The 17,763-nt window shown below is 46.4% G+C and overlaps 1 protein-coding gene across 1 annotated transcript in view; it reads right to left on the bottom strand.

Moving 5' to 3' along the window:
- Positions 1-17,168, bottom strand: part of MYO16 (myosin XVI) — a 303,016-nt gene extending 285,848 nt beyond the window's left edge. The window contains exon 1 of the mRNA XM_069883455.1: positions 17,129-17,168. The gene's annotated coding sequence lies outside the window, so the exon portion shown is untranslated. The remainder of the gene's footprint in view (positions 1-17,128) is intronic.
- Between the last annotated feature and the right edge of the window lie 595 nt (positions 17,169-17,763).

Raw genomic sequence — 17,763 nt, forward strand, 5'->3', positions numbered from 1 at the left:
AAGACCAACTCCTGTCCCTGCACAGGACGACATCCAAATTTACACCATGTGTCTGAGAGCATTATCCAAATGCTTCTTGAATATTTTCAGGTTTGGTGCTGTGACTGCTTCCCTAGGGAGCTGTTCCAGTGCTCCATCACCCTCCGAGTGAAGAACCTTTTCCTAAAATCCAACCTAAACCTCCCCTTGCTCATCCTCCTGCCATTCCCTTGGGTCCCATCATTGGTTGACAGAGAGAAAAGCTCAGTGCCTGCTCCTCCTCCTTCCCTTATCAGGATGCTGTAGACTGCTATGAGGTCCCCCCTCAGCCTCCTCTCCTCCAAGGCCACCTTTCTAGCTTTTATATTTATTAAGGAAATTAAAAACTGCCGTAGCCACTCTGTGCTTCTATAAATTTTCTCCAGCTTGCTGATTTTTCCTACTCTTCGCTTCCTGAACACAATTATTGGGGTGTGAAAGCCCACAGCATTCTCTCACACAACATAAAAACCTGTTGAAGCTGGAAGATGACACGCTTATTTTCTGATTTATATCACTTCCAGACTCAAGTAACACATTCAAATGAGAAAAAAAATCACTGCAAAATTGGAGATGAGATTTAACTGAAACTTCTTAGCATGCACGTCTGCTTCACAAGCAGCTCAAAAGCCTTTTTTCCCCACTCTATCCCACTCGAAGCTCAAGCTTGCGGTCTGCTTGCACATCAACTCAAATTTTGGGCTTGCCTGGTAATGATTTCTTCACACCCCTGAGCCCTCAAGAGTATGTTCTAGTCTAAAAAGAACCTCGCGCTTTCAGTACAAGAATATTCATAAAGGATAAAAGTGATGCAAGAAGAAAGAATACACTTCAGCGCTGGAGAAGGCAGTTATTATTAAACATTTTTAATTCTATCAGTTTTAAACGGGGCCTCAAAATGCGATAAAAGTCTCATAGAAGTGCTTGGTTGGGAAAGACCTTTGAGATTGAGTCCAACCGTGCCTGTCCACTACTAAACCTGATCCATGAGCACCTCATCTACCCGTCTTTTAAATACCTACAGAGATTAGGACTCAACCACCACCCTGGGGGCCTCTGCCAGGATGTGAAAACCCTTTCCATCAAGAAATTGCTCCTGATGTCCAATCTGAGCCTCCTCTGGTGCAACTTGAGGCCACTGCCTCTTCACCTGCCACCTGGGAGAAGAGATCAACACCCAACAACCTCCTTTCAGGCAGGTATAGACAGCAATAAGGTCTCCCCTCAACCTTCTCTCCAGTTCCTTCATCTGCCTCTCCTAACCTTTGTTCTCCAACCCGTTCACCGGCAGCATTGCCCTTCTCCATGCACACTCCACCCCCTCAAAGCCCTTCTTGGAGTGAGGGGCCCAAAACCGAACCCAGAATTCAAGGTGCATCCTCACCAACTCCAAGTGCAAGGGCACAATCACTCCCTTGGTCCTGCTGACCACACTGTTTCCGATACAAGCCAAGATGCCATTGGCCACCTTGGCCACTTGGCCACTGCTGACCCACGTGCAACCAGCTGTCAACCAGGTCCTTCTCTGCCAAGCAGCTTTCCAGCCACTCTTCCCCAGGCTTCAGTCTACAAGGGACTGGAAGCACAGAGGAGAGAGCAATCCTTATCATAGAATCAGTAGGTTGGAAAAGACCCACTGGATCATCAACCACCAACCCATGTCCCTCAGCGCCTCATCTACCTGTCCCTTAAACCCCTCCAGGGAAGGGGACTCCACCCACTCCCTGGGCAGCCTCTGCCAGTGCCCAATGACCCTTTCCGTGAATTTTTTTTTCCTAATGTCCAGCCTGAACCTCCCCTGGTGGAGCTTGAGGCCATTCCCTCTCGTCCTGTCCCCTGTCACTTGGGAGAAGAGCCCAGCTCCCTCCTCCCCACAACCTCCTTTCAGATAGCTGGAGAGAGCAATGAGGTCTCCCCTCAGCCTCCTCTTCTCCAGGATAAACACCCCCCGCTCACTCAGGCATTTCTCTTGTTGTCCAGCCCCCTCACCAGCTTTGTTGCTCTTCTCTGGACTCGCTCCAGAGCCTCAACATCCTTCTTGTGGTGAGGGGCCCACAACTGAACACAGGATTCGAGGAGCGGTCTCACCAGTGCCGAGTCCAGAGGGAGAAGAACCTCCCTGGACCTGCTGGTCACGCCGTTTCTGATCTAAGCCAAGATGCCATTGGCCTTCTTGGCCACCTGGGCCACTGCTGGCTCATGTTCAGTCGCTGTCAACCAACACCCCCAGGTCCCTCTCCTCCAGGCAGCTTTCTAGACAGACTTCTCCTAGTCTGTAGCACTGCTCAGGGTTGTTGTGCCCCAAGTGCAGGACCCGGCATTTGGCCTTGTTAAACCTCATGCCATTGGTCTCAGCCCAGGGGTCCAGCCTGTTCAGATCCCTGTGGAGCCTCCCTACCCTCCAGCAGATCCACGCGTCCACCCAGCTCAGTCACCCGCAAACTTGCTCAAGGTGCACTCGATGCCTTCATCCAGGTCATTGATAAGGACATTGGACAGGGCTGGACCCAGCACTGAGCCCTGGGGACACCACTTGTCCCTGTGTCCAGATGCTTTCAGTCCACGTGCCCAAAGACAGACGGCAGGCTGGGCATCATGATGAAGTCAAAAGAAAAACATCCGTGAAAAGAAGCCAAACACGATTAGATGAAACCACAGCAGACCAGCTGCTTGCAATGGAAACATCCCCCCATCCAATCAGCGTTGGGTCCTTGCTTGTTTCTAAAATTTAACCTGCATTCTCCAAATCCTTGACAAAGACGATCCAAGGGCCGGGGCACCACTGCTATGAGGGCAGGCTTACAGAATTGGGGCTGTTAAGCCTAGAAAAGGCTCCAGGGAGACCTTAGAGCAGCTTCCAGCACCTGAAGGAAGCCTAAATGAAAGCTGAGGGACGTTTTACAAGGGCCTGGAGTGATAGGATGAGGAGGAATGGCTTTAAATTGGAAGGGGGAAAATTTAGATTAGACTTTAGGAAGAAATTCTTCATGATGAGAGTGGTGAGACACCGGCACAGGTTGCCCAGGGAAGTTGTGGAACCCCTAGTAGAAGTGTTGAAGACCAACCTTTAGCAGCCTGGGCTGGTGGGAGGTGTCCCTGCCCGTGGCAGGAGGGTTGGAACCGCACAGGATTTAAAGTGCCGTCCAACCCAACCCATTCTACGATTCTCGTAGCAGAGCCATGAGGTTTTACCACGTGAGATCCTCTGACTGACGGGGCCATTCCCCTTTGTTAGCTCGTTTTCATCGCCACGACCTGCTGCCAACCTGCCAGGAGCCGGCTGTTTCATCCCTGCCTCGGAGCCAGCTTCCAAACAGCTGTCACCGCCAACGGAGAGCTGCCAACGAGTTAACTCTTCAAATATTCCTAAAATGTAGGAGGGGTGTTTTAAAAAAACCACGCGTAACAGACACACTTGTGTTCGCGCTGGAATTTTCCTGCTGCTCAGATGCTTGAAGGAACGTAAGGTCAGCAAGCTACAGCAAGTCACATCATTTGCTTTGCTGATTTTAATTCTCACGCAGCGATAAATCTTCCTTGTCAGATGGCTCGCTAGCTCTTCGCCATCTCGTATTTCGGTGAATTGCGATGCAGTTCTCCTTCCACATTAATTCTGTGCCGCCGTTAATGACAAATGAGTTAATCACGATGAAATCTTTGCAGAGGTTCCTTTGGGTTACCTACTTAAGCCGCTGTCAGTATTCCACAGTCATTAGGCTCCAATTAAAGGATCGTTATGGCATATATTGAATATTTGGCTTCACTGCAGGTACATTCTGCTCAACGCGTCTCGGATGCTGAGAAACAGACTCCTTTTGTCTCCCCCTCTGAAATATCACCAGCAGGAGAAAATCCAATGGGATTACTTTAGGAAAATATTCCTAGTGTGACCTGCCTCATATTTACTTCCACAGGGCTCTTGAGACTGCTCCGTATTTCACAGCAGTGCCCAGAAATAACATGATCACGTAGTAGACAGTGATGTTACTGCTCCTACAGCCTAATCTTACGAATTCCTAACCCCCTGGAGCAAAAGGCTTCACAGCCTGTACAATAAGAGTCCAAATAGAGGTGGCAAGTTGCTTCTTTTCACTGTTATCACCACCACCCCTATCCTGGCACGCTGCATAACGGAATCATAGAATAGTTTGGGTTGGAAGGAACCTTAAAGATCATCCAATTCCAACCCCCCTGCCATGGGCAGGGACACCTCCCACTAGAACAGGTGCCCAAGGCTCCATCCAACCTGGTCTTCGACACCTCCAGGGATGGGGCAGCCACAACTCCTCCAGGCAACCCATTCCAGTGTCTCCTCACTCTCAAGGTGAGACTCAGCTCATCATCAGCTGCCTCGGTACCTGCACGGCCATCACCGCTGCCCAGCCCTCCTCAGATGCTTACCTGGCACAGCTCATACTCTTCCAGCCCCTACCCAGAAAGCAAGTGCCTACCACCTCTCACGGACCCTGCCTCAACTCTATAGACTGGTATCCCTGACCCACCTCCTGTCCCTCACCTGACCACAGAACCATAGAATCACCAGGTTGGAAAAGACCCAACAGATCGAGTCCAACCATGCCCTCCGCACCTCAGCCACCTCCAGGGATGATGACTCAACCCCCTCCCTGGGCAGCCTGTTCCAGTGCCCAATGACCCTTTCCTGGAAGAATTTTCCTACTGTCCAGCCTGAACCTCCCCGGTAGAACTTGAGGCCATTCCTTCTCGTCCTGTCCCCTGTCCCTTGGGAGAAGAGCCCAGCACCCTCCTCTCCACAACCTCCTCTCAGGGAGTTGGAGACAGCAACGAGGTCTCCCCTCAGCCTCCTCTTCTCCAGGCTAAACAACCCCCAGCTCTCTCAGCCGCTCCTCATAAGACCTGCTCTCCAGCCCCCTCACCAGCTTTGTTGCTCTTCTCTGGACTCGCTCCAGAGCCTCAACATCCTTCTTGTGGTGAGGGGCCCACAACTGAACACAGGATTCGAGGAGCGGTCTCACCAGTGCCGAGTACAGAGGGAGAAGAACCTCCCTGGACCTGCTGGTCACGCCGTTTCTGATCCAAGCCAAGATGCCATTGGCCTTCTTGGCCCCCTGGGCCACCGCTGGATCATGTTCAGTCGCTGTCAACCAACACCCCCAGGTCTTTCTCCTCCAGGCAGCTTTCTAGACAGACTTCCCCTAGTTTGCAGCACTGCTGGGTGATGTTGCACCATCTCCCACCTATTGCTGCTCTTAACGGTCTGAAAAATGATTCAGGAAATGAAATAGAGAAAAAAATCCATAGTGCTTCTAAGTCCAGGAATATATTTTAACCCTACTAAGTTTTCCTACATCGTGGACAGCAAAGATGAACAGTTGAAAAGGTGAGGGGGGAAAAAAAAATCACTGCTATGCTTTTTTTCCTCCTCATATTGGGATAGTCGCCAAATTGGGCGATTCTCTCCTGCCTAGATGGAATATGAAAAGGAAAACCACACAGCGTTAACAGCTCAAGTGTCGCAGAAGTACTTGACAGAAAGAAAATAGCTAAGAAACCAAGGTGAGCGATTTCTTAAATATAATTGCAGCAGCTAGGTACGGCTCTGCTCGGAATGGAACTCTGAGAACAGCAAATTTGGAATCATGGAATAGTTTGGGTTGGAAGGGACCTTAAAGGTCATCCAGTTCCACCTCTGTGCCATGGGCAGGGACACCTCCCACTAGATCAGGTCACCCAAGGCCCCATCCAACCTGGCCTTGAACCCCTCCAGGGATGGGATCTCCATCTGGACATCAAGCTGTTGACCGCTACTCTCAGAAAATGACCATCCAACCCATTCCTTATCCACCAAAGAGTCCACCCATCAAATCCATCTCTCCAATTTAGAGAGAAGGACATCATGGGGGACTGTTAAAGATTTCACAGAAGTCCAGATAGATCACATCCATTGGCTTTCCTGTATCCACTTCTGTGATTACTCCATCCTAGAAAGCCACTTCAATAGTTCCCCTTTCTCCAACAAGCACTCATGCATTTAAAAAAAAAATTAGAGTTTTGTGGGGTTTTTTATTCTGGATTTTGGGGGTTTTTTTATTTTTAAGACAATGTCAAAGCACTGGTATGAGCTTACTACGAAGTTCTCGGCGCTGTGAAAGGAATCTTGGACTAGAAGTGACCCGCTTACTGTGTTCTGGGTGAGTAGGTTTAAACAGAACACAAATATTCCCATTGGGAGACACTTTCCTGGCTTGGCTGAGTGTGGTGCCTGGACCTTGTTTATTAAAAAAAAAAAAAAAAAAGTGATGGGACAAAGTCGAAATTATTCAAAGAAAAGAGAATTAAACCCAAAACAAAACAGAATTAAAGACAAAAGCCCAGCATGACTCCCACGCTGCCCCAGTGACAGCTTCGCAGCATTCTATGGTCACACTGTGGTACCTTTCTAACACTTCCCATCAGCCAAAAGATACTATTTTCTGCACGATTGTGCCAAAAAGAGAAAAAGTTTTGGCTTTGAAAGCACTGCTGCAAGCCCTAAACCGAGTCGTAGTGCAGAGAACGCAGGGAAAACAATCACACCTGCATTACAAGCCTATTTAAGAAAAGAAACAACACGTTGAAGCAGATAAACTGGCTCTTAAAGTAACTGGACTAGATACAACCTCACATTTTCTTTGAACACAAAAAGATAAAGCAACAGAAGAGAGAATTTTGATTTAGGGAAAAAAAAAAACCACACAAGTCCTTTCCCTCATTAAAAGAATTTTTGCAGAAACAGTTTCACTCCAAAGCTCTTCTGATTATACAGTCATAATAAAAATTAAAATCAAACTGTATCACTGGCTCACAATTTACAAATGCAAGAATATTATTTCGTGAGCTTAAAAATCTGGTAACATACAAATATAATCATCTAGCTAGAGCTTTATCAAATAATAGTGACTGGGTTGATATTAGAAGCCAGAGTAAAAAACCAAGATTTCTAGCTTGCTATCTAAAATAAAAAAGGAAAAGGGAGAAAGGGCTACGAAGAATCAGAGGGATGGTTTGAGTTGGAAAGGACTTTAAAGATCATCCTCTCCAAGCCCCCTCGCATGAGCAGGGACACCTCCCACTAGATCAGGTGCCCAAGCCCCATCCAACCTGGTCTTGAACACCTCCAGGGATGGGGCAGCCACAACTTCCCTGGACAACCTGTTCCAGTGTCTCACCACCCTCATCGTGAAGAAATTTCTCCTTATGTCTAGTCTAAATCTGCCCCTCTCCAGTTTATCCTTGTTGCCCCTTGTCCTACTACTCCAAGCCTTTGCAAACAGTCCCTCCTCAGCTTTCTTGGAGCCCCTTCAACTACTGGAAGGTCACTATAAGGTCTCCTTGGAGCTTTCTCTTCTTCAGGCAGAACAACCCCAACTCTCTGAACCTGTCCTCACATGGGAGGTGCATAAACTGAAAAAACAACAAAAACACACAAGGTTTACGACACAAGATTGGAGATATTGAAAAAAAAAAGAAGAAATTATAAAAATACTACTTGGTTTTGATTTTCTTTTTAATTTACAGTATAACATGAGCCTAAAAAATAAACAAAAACCAAACTCGGAATGTTTTTTCCTGTTATATCCCAAACGTAGCGCCTTGTTGGAGGAGCTGAGGAGCTGTTTTCTATCTTTTTGGCCCTACCAAGACACAGCTCTCTATTAATACAGCATTATACAATAACAGCCCATCACACAGCGCAGCCTTGAGAGAAGTAGACCACACAAAGAAATAAAATACACGATACCTACATCACCTTATCCAATTTCTTTCAGCTAATAGGCTTTATAAACCTTTCAAATTGCATCTTCCAACTGGTTTTTGCCCTCACTCTTCAGCAACCACTTCAGAATCATAGAATCATAGAATCACCAGGTTGGAAGAGACCCACCGGATCATCGAGTCCAACCATAAATAACTTTACAAATACTCACTTTCAGGTTTATTAAGGGAGACGCTCTGAAATTCTCTAGCAAAACGAGATTCATACTGAAAACTGCCACGAGCTGCATCTAATCTTATTTAATAACCCACCTTGGATTCAGGTTTCAAAGAACTGAAGCGTAATCTCACCTTACTTCCCAGCAGGCATCTGGAAGGCTGGAGTAGCACCATCTCTGAAGATCAAGTAGCGAGGCATAAGCAGAAATTTTGGACATCGTCTGCAACGCTAACAGAGATCCAGAAGCTTTAAATGTTCTTCGCTGAGGGTGTTCAGAAGCCTGAGAGCTCCAGAAGCCCTGCGCACAAAGAGGAACCTGCGCTGGCTGCAACTCCTGAGCTACTTAAAGCTCCATTAACCAGTCCAACAAGTTTCACAGGTGCTGGTGCAGTTCTCAGAGTAGTTAAATGCTGCAACACGCCTGGAAGGGGAATACCCGGTCTTGCTACTGCTTTTCACACACCCTGCTCATTATCCCTGTAACACCAGCTCCTCTTGGACCAGCTCAGGTGCCTCTCCTTGAAGTGGTTCAACACATCATTAGGAAGAAATTCTTCGCTGTGGGGGTGGTGAGGCACTGGAAAAGTTTGCCTAGAGGAGTTGTGGATGTCTTCTCCCTGGAGATGTTCACGATGAGGTTGGAGGGGGCCTTGGGCAGCCTGGTTTAGAGGGAGGAATCCCTGCCCGTAGCAGGGGGATTGGAGCTGGTCCATCTTTAACATCCCTTCCAACTCAACTCAAACCATTCAATGATTCCATGAAATGCTACAGCTCCGTGAATGGCTCGAGGACAATGAAGTTATGACTTCCATAACTAGCACCAGATACATACAGGCTCCAGCCATTATTTATTACTTTTAAAGTGTCAGCACAAAGTACAGAATAATGGGACATGGTTTAGTGTTTGATAGGAATGGTTGGACTCGATGATCCGGTGGGTCTCTTCCAACCTGGTTATTCTATGATTCTATGACTCTATAACAAATTAATAGATAGCTGGGAAACACGGATGCTATCTGCGCTACAACAGTCTACGATGGAGAAGCTGGGATTTGTTCTTGTGGTAACTTTATTAGATGGTGTGGGAATCCTCTCCCAGTTTCTACTGGTGCTTTCCCATCATTATACCCTCTGCCAACCTAATTGCAAGGGGGTTCTGCAGAGGCTATTGAAGTGAGGCTGTTTTGTAAACATATTTCCTGAAAAAGAGTCACAAAACCGGTTCAGACCATCTTGACAGACCTCAGCAAACAACTGGTTATGTGCCTTGCAGCTGGCGCTCCGGCAGCGACCGCGGGTTCCCCAGGGCTCAGGGCTGGGTCCAACCCTGTTCGATGTCTTTATCAATGACCTGGATGAAGGCATCGAGTGCACCCTGAGCAAGTTTGCGGACGACACTAAGCTGGGTGGAAGTGTCGATCTGCTGGAGGGTCGGGAGGCTCCACAGGGATCTGGACAGGCTGGATCCATGGGCTGAGACCAATGGCATGAGGTTTAACAAGGCCAAATGCCGGGTCCTGCACTTGGGGCACAACAACCCTGAGCAGCTACAGACTAGGAGAAGTCTGTCTAGAAAGCTGCCTGGAGGAGAGGGACCTGGGGGTGTTGGTTGAACATGAGCCAGCAGGGGCCCAGGTGGCCAAGAAGGCCAATGGCATCTTGGCTTGGATCAGAAACGGCGTGACCAGCAGGTCCAGGGAGGTTCTTCTCCCTCTGGACTCGGCACTGGTGAGACCGCTCCTCGAATCCTGTGTTCAGTTGTGGGCCCCTCACCACAAGAAAGATGTTGAGGCTCTGGAGCGAGTCCAGAGAAGAGCAACAAAGCTGGTGAGGGGGCTGGAGAACAGGCCTTATGAGGAGCGGCTGAGAGAGCTGGGGGTGTTTATCCTGGAGAAGAGGAGGCTGAGGGGAGACCTCATTGCTCTCTACAACTACCTGAAAGGAGGTTGTAGAGAGGAGGTTGCTGGCCTCTTCTCCCAAGTGACAGGGGACAGGACGAGAGGGAATGGCCTCAAGCTCCTCCAGGGGAGGTTTAGGCTGGACATTAGGAAAAAATTCTTCACAGAAAGGGTCATTGGGCACTGGCAGAGGCTGCCCAGGGAGGTGGTTGAGTCACCTTCCCTGGAGGTGTTTAAGGCACGGGTGGATGAGGTGCTGAGGGACATGGTTTAGTGTTTGATAGGAATGGTTGGACTCGATGATCCAGTGGGTCTTTTCCAACCTGGTGATTCTATGATTCTATGATCAGGCTGGGAGCAGGAACAGTTGCCCATTGCCATCTGCTTTCACTTGTGGGAGAACGTATGCGGGCGACGCTGCTGGCTGTGTGCCGCCTGCGTGCATCGGGACACGGCAGGTGAAGATGGGGAGCTAGTGGCTGCCAGGCTTTCAGAGCTTCCTTTCACCACCAGCTTGACCCTGACCTTGGAAAAGCTGCTTTGTGCAAATTTCACTTAGCGTGAAGAGGTGAAGTTCGGAGAAAAATGCAGCCTTAAGCTTTAGGTCAGTCTTCATGGAATCATAGAATGGTTTGGGTTGGAAGGGACCTTAAAGATCATCATTCCAACCCTCCTGCCATGGGCAGGGACACCTCCCACTAGATCAGGCTGCCCAAGGCTCCATCTAACCTGGCCTTGAACACCTCTAGGGATGGGGCAGCCACACCTTTTCTCCGTGACCTGTTCCAGTGCCTCACCACTCTCTGCATCAAGAATTTCTTCCTAATGTCTAATCTAAATCTTCCCCCCTCCAATTTAAAGCCATTCCCCCTCCTCCTATCACTCCAGGCCCTTGGAAAAAGGCCTTGAGCAGCTTTTTTGGAGGCCCCATTCAGGTACTGGAAGGTTTCTATAAGGTCTCCTCAGAGCCTTCTCTTCTCCAGGCTGAACAAGCCCAACTCTCCCAGCCTGTCCTCATAGGGAAGGTGCTCAAGCCCTTTGATCATCTTCCTGGCCCTCCTCTGGACCCGTTCCAACAGCTCCATCTCCATCAACACAGGTGGATGATTAATATTATTAATATTAATATTAATATGAGGTTTCCAGAACTGGACACAGGACTCCGGGTTGGGTCTCCAGAGAGGAGAGGAGAGCAGAATCCCCTCCCTCTCCCTGCTGGCCACGTAGCGAAACCACGGATTGCAGTTTCAACCACTCTCGGTCTCCTTCTTTTCCCCACAACCTGATAAACATCAATCTTGCACTTTCAAGCTCCCACATAGGACGCTGTAGGACCTCCTCCTTCTCCCAGCTGATATGTGCATCACAAAGTTATTTGAATGTAATTTGAGGCAGACTTTTATGAAAATTACTCATATTAATACTGAAATGAGCCTTAGTTTTCCCTCAGCTATACTTGAGGAAAAGGAAAGTTAGAAAACAAACATATCCTCCAAATCTCCATCAAATCTAGCAAAGAGACCTTTACGTGACATTAGTCTTTCTATAATGAGGTAGAATGCAGTAAGTGAATAATTTCAGCATCAAAATCAGCTCTCTTTGCATGTGTTTAAAGAAGGCAGATAAAGTTATCACCTCACTGTTCAGTGGATACTAAAGATTTCATTCGTATACTGTGTATGCAACACAGGTGGATGATTAATATTAATATTAATTGAAATGTAATTGTGATGGATAGAATTACAGTTCTACGTCCCGCAAGTAAAACTGGCATTTATTTAGGTTTTTTAAAATATATTTATTGTCTTTCATAAGAACTCAGAAGTAAAAACCAGATGTCCCTAGGGTCCAATGGTCACACTGGGAAAAAAAAAGCAGATATTGCAAATAATAATGTTATAACAGACCTTACGCTGTGTGTGCAAGAAGAATATAGAATCATAGAATCATAGAATTGTAGAATCATAGAATCATAGAATAGTTTGGGTTGGAAGGAACCTTAAAGATCATCCAGTTCCAAGAAACTTAATTCCTTTAAGTTTCCTAAGTTTAAACTTAGTTCCAAGGATCCCAAGAAAACTTAATTTCTTTTACTAGAGTCAAAAAAAAAAAGTCATGTTTTCAAAAGGTCATTGTTTATAACAGGATAAAAACTTCAATCTAATCACTTCATAGCAAATTAAACTCCTCTAAAGAATCTGACTCGAGGTATTTATACATCACCAAAGCATCAATCATTTAGCTTTTTCCAGAACAGCTAAACCTACAAGAAGATGAGTTTCCATTGCTCCAGCAATTACCAGGTTAGCTGTCCCCTACCTGAGGCTCCTCAAAAAGTACTCCTAGGTTTGAAAAGTCATCCGACATCTGGGCTTAATTAATAAAGTTCGTCAGTGTAAGAAGGTTAAGAGGCTAAGAAGCATTGGCTACAGGAAGAAAGCTGACAACGAGGAGCAGGAGTGAATTCTAAGTTGTAAAGAACAGAACAGAAACCTCTAGGTAGTACAGACTGGTCTTGGTCGGGAGAACCAGGGTTTAGGAGAAATTATTGCCTGGTTTTGCACAGCCATGTGAAGGAAAGTTGAAGCCCTGAGGAAAAAAAAAAGTCTGGGCACGATGCCCTCTTGAGCTTGGAGGGCTGGTGCCAAAGTTAAGTCACGAAAGATTTCTCCTGACATCATCTCTGTGGAAGAGGAGTATTAATTCTCTCATTTCAAGGCGGCACAAGCTTACTCTCCTCAGGGTTAGCATAAAGACCCTAGGAAAACACAACTAGGATCTTATATTTTATTCAGTGCTGATTAAAGGCTTCTATTTGAACTAGAGCTCCCAGGATGTAAGATCTGGGGGGATTCCTGGGGAGATGTTTTAGTGGGAGGAGGGGAAGATGGAGGAAGGAGTCTCCTGAGCGTTTCGCCATTCGATGTTCAGAGAGGAAAAACTGGCACTGATTTTGATTTGTCTATTTGGGGAAAAAAATATGGTGTTCTACTACATTATTTCAGCGTCAGAACTAAATTGTCCAACTCCTTTATCTATAAATCCCTATCTTTTAATTGTTCACGGTATCTACAGATAGTTTGTGCAGAAGAAAATAAGCTCAGGTCGTCCAGGGAAGTTGTGGCTGCCCTGTTATTGGAAGCATTCAAGGCCAGGTGGGATGGGGTCCTGGGCAGCCTGATCTAGTGGGAGGTGTCCCTGCCCATACAGGGGGGTTGGAACTGGATGATCTTTGAGGTCCTTTCCAACCCAACCCATTCTATGATTCCGTGGTTCCATGTTTTACAGGATAAAACAATATTATTCTCCACCATCAACCACAAAAACGTATTTTAGAAGGTAACTTCATCCCTCTCATCCCTCCAGATCAACATAAAGTCCTGATGAATGATCTCGGTGGTACTTGATCTCTGCTGTTGCCCCTCTGTGGTGTTCTCGGTTCCTTCTGAACCATGTTCTGAACATTTAACAATAGTTAGAAGTAACTTTTTGCTTTATCCACAGCTCAACAATCTGGATCAAAGCTCACAGACTCGTGAAGTGGTTTGGGTTGGAAGGGATCTCTAGAGACCATCTAGAGCAACGTCTTTTTCCTGATCGGGTTGCTCAAAGCCCCAACCAACCTGACCTTGAACACTTCCAGGGATGGGGCATCCGCAACTTCCCTGGGCAACCTGGGCCAGTGCCTCATCAATCTCATGGTGAAGGAATTCCTCCTTATTTCTAGTCTAAATCTGCCCCTCTCCAGTTTATGCCTTGTCCTATCACCACAAGCCTTTGAAGCGCTGCAACATACTTGGAATGAATACACCACCTCAAACTAAACAGAAATTTCTGTCTCCGCAGTCACAGAATCACAGAATCACAGAATAACCAGGTTGGAAGAGACCCACCGGATCATCGAGTCCAACCGTTCCTATCAAACACTAACCCATGTCCCTCAGCACCTTGTCCACCCGTGCCTTAAACACCTCCAGGGAAGGTGACTCAACCCCCTCCCTGGGCAGCCTCGGACAGTGCCCAATGACCCTTTCTGTGAAGAATTTTTTCCTAATGTCCAGCCTAAATCTCCCCTGGCGGAGCTTGAGGCCATTCCCTCTCGTCCTGTCCCCTGTCACCTGGGAGAAGAGCCCAGCTCCCTCCTCTCCACAACCTCCTCTCAGGGAGTTGGAGAGAGCAATGAGGTCTCCCCTCGGCCTCCTCTTCTCCAGGCTAAACACCCCCAGCTCTCTCAGCCGCTCCTCATAAGACCTGTTCTCCAGCCCCTTCACCAGCTTTGTTGCTCTTCTCTGGACTCGCTCCAGAGCCTCAACATCCTTCTTGTGGTGAGGGGCCCAGAACTGACCCCAGGATTCGAGGACCGGTCTCACCAGTGCCGAGTCCAGAGGGAGAAGAACCTCCCTGGACCTGCTGGTCACGCCGTTTCTGATCCAAGCCAAGATGCCATTGGCCTTCTTGGCCACCTGGGCCACTGCTGGCTCATGTTCAGTCGGCTGTAAGGAGACCTTATAGAAACCTTCCAGTACATGAAGGGGCTCCAAGAAAGCTGGGGAGGGACTTTTCACACAGGCTTGGAGGGATAGGATGAGGGGCAATGGAAGAGGGGCAGATTTCAACTGGACATGAGGAGAAATTTCTTCATGATGAGGGCAGTGAAACATTGACCCGGGTAGCCTTGGGAAGTTGTGGCTGCTCCATCCCTGGAGGTGCTGAAGGCCAGGTTGGATGGGACCTTGGGTAGCCTGGTGTAGGGTGCATCAGGAGCATTATGGACTGCAGGAAGTAACACCAAGTAGCATCACAACCACTACTCGGTCTCATCGTTAGTTCTGTGCTTTAATTCTCTTTAAACAGCCACGGACGAGGCAAACTCCTACCTGTGCTCTCACTCCCACCATCTAGTCTATCATATTAGCTGCTCCTTCTGCTTTATTAATTTCGCAAAAGATAACTATTTAGCAGGAACATCCAACTAATAGGTCTAAGTGGCAAGCAGCGGCACAAAAGCTTGTGGAATATAGTTTTATCAATTAATTAAACCGACCGCTAATGTGAGCCTTCAAGAAGCAGGCGCTCACTGCAGGCAATGCAGCTGGTCTGAAGGGTTTGAAAATAGAGCCTTAACCAAGCAGATGCACAGAAGAATGATGGAGGAAACCAGGTGTCTCAAAGAGGGCTGAAGTTACACCTGAGAAGCCACCAGCAACTGTGCAGGAAAGAGTGGTGGCTGGAACCTAGGGCTGCAATAAGGGATTCACCAAACGAATGGCTACGTGTTCCTGAAACCCACGGAGAAGCTGCCAAGGCAACTTTTATGTTCAAGGAGGTACCAGATCATAGAATCATAGAATAGTTTGGGTTGGAAGGGACCGTAAAGGTCATCTAGTTCCAACTCCCCTGCCATGGGCAGGGACACCTCCCACTAGAGCTGCCCAAGGTCCCATCCAACCTGGCCTTCAACACCTCCAGCGATGGGGCAGCCACAGCTTCCCTGGGCAACCTGGGCCAGTGTCTCACCACTCTCACCGTGAAAAAAATTCCTCCTTATTTCTAGTCTAAATCTGTCCCTCTCCAGTTTATACTCATTGACCCTCGTCCTATCACTCCAAGCCTTTGTGAACAGCCCCTCCCAGCTTTCTTGGAGCCCCTTCATGTACTGGAAGGTTTCTATGAGGTCTCCTTCAAGCCTTCTCTTCCCCAGGCTGAACAACCCCAACTCTTTCAGCCTGTCCTCATATGGAAGGTGCTCCAGCCCTCGGATCATCCTTGTAGCCTCCTCTGGACCTGTTCCAACAGCTCCAGACCCCTGAGGGACACAATTTGTCATGAATCTCCATCTGGACATCGAGCTCTTCACCTCTAATCTCTGAATATGACCCTCCAACTAGTTTCTTATCCACCAAACAGTCCACCCATCAAATCCATATGTCTCAAATTTAGAGAGAAGGATGTTGGAGAGGACTGTGTCAACGTCTTTATAGAAGTCCAGACAGATCTCATCCATTGTTTTTTCCCATGCCCACTGCTGTGGTTTCCCCATCATAGAAAGCAACGTGATGAAAAATAACTTTAAAAAATAAGACAAAATTTAATTTAATGCTCTCAAATTTAGCATCGTTATCATACATAATTTTTTTGATATTTTTTGATAGGAACGGTTGGACTCGATGATCCAGTGGGTCTCTTCCAACCTGGTTATTCTATGATTCTATGATTTTTCTTTACAAACAAATAAAAAAGGGCTTGGATATAAATATCCACTCATGGGAGGAGATGGAGGTGGAACAGAAGAGCCCATCTAAGACTTTTTTGATGCTATAAATAAAGAGCAAGTTCAGATCAAATTAATAGCAGACAAACTACTGAACCTCACAGAAGGACCGTTCCTGCTCCAAACTAGCAGGCAAGCTAAAATATGTATTAAAAATAGATTCCTTTATCTCTTACACAAACAAATAGCAATTTGTAATGCTTGCAACACACGTACAACAAAATGATCTCCAGGACCTTCTCCATGACTAAAACCTTTCTCATTATTTGATCTTCGAGGCGAACCGAGATGAAATAGTAAACCAGAAATTCTAGATAAAACCCTGCCTGATACGTATTTGACTTCCCATATGTAATAGAAATAGGCTCTGACAGCACATTTTTGCGTAATTGTTCGCATCGTGGGGAAAGGAAGATTTTCTCCCCGTGACATTCTAAATCCTGGTCACATAAATCACAATATCAGGCAATCAAGCACGATCGATATTTGTTCAATCCATTTATAACCACAGATATATCTGTCTTTTGTCAGATCAACTTGCTCTCTGAAACACACCCTATTTCTAGCTTGTTTCTGGACCGTCGATCACCGTCCTGCACATCTAGAAATAAAGAACAAGCCTAAACCTCATGGTTTCGAAACCATGCTTTCAAATACAACTTCTACAATATTAGCTTCCAGCTGAGAACAGAACTTACACTCCACTTGATCTATTGCATTCAGATTTTATATAGCTACCGATTGTTTTTATTTCTTTTTTTAAAGTATTTTTTTATATTCAATATTTATATTTTTAATATTTATCTGTATCCATTATACATGGCTACATCTCTTAAATGCCTTAGGTATGTCGAAACACACACATCAGAAGAACAATACTAATTTTAAGGTGGAAAAAAAAACCTATGAGATGTCATTTTTTGAAAAAAAAATTAATTTAGTGAAATATTGAAAGTGGGAAAATAAATAGCTTTTTTTTTTTCCTACCAGAAATTGTATCTTGACCAATTTGGCTTCCGCATTTTGCCGTGTTCCGCTGAATCAATTCCACATTTCCTCACCTCCCTGGCTCTGCGATGTGGTTTATTCATTGGTTTGATATCGCCATAGCAACTCGGCAACGTGTCAGCCGAGCGACGCTGCTCACCTCCCCGTATACGGTACGTATAGCATCGTATTTTAATGTATATTGATCTCTACTTCCTCCTATTAAGCTACTGGTTTAACATCACCATTTTTAACTCTATATTTAACAATCTTTCATCACGACCTTCGCAATATTTAAGTTGCAGTCGCCTTAGCTTAAATATGAATATTAATCACTACCTTTAAAACATTTAATACCACTAAATAGAAACCATTTAAAAAAATATTTTGACTATCAATTCCGATTAACGCATTTGGACGGTTCTGAGCAACCAGAAAACCAAACAGCACTATTCCCACCCCAAAAATTCAGCGTTTCTCCTGTGTTCTTGCATCAAACACAGGCAAATCAAGAATCCATCCTAGCAAAGGAGGGCATACACATTCAATTTAAAGTTTCCCATCAGGGCACATAGAATCATAGAATCACCAGGTTGGAAGAGACCCACCGGATCGTCGAGTCCAACCATTCCTAT

This window comes from Phaenicophaeus curvirostris, chromosome 1 (genome assembly GCF_032191515.1).
Source record: "Phaenicophaeus curvirostris isolate KB17595 chromosome 1, BPBGC_Pcur_1.0, whole genome shotgun sequence".
Classification (NCBI taxonomy): Eukaryota; Metazoa; Chordata; class Aves; order Cuculiformes; family Cuculidae; genus Phaenicophaeus; species Phaenicophaeus curvirostris.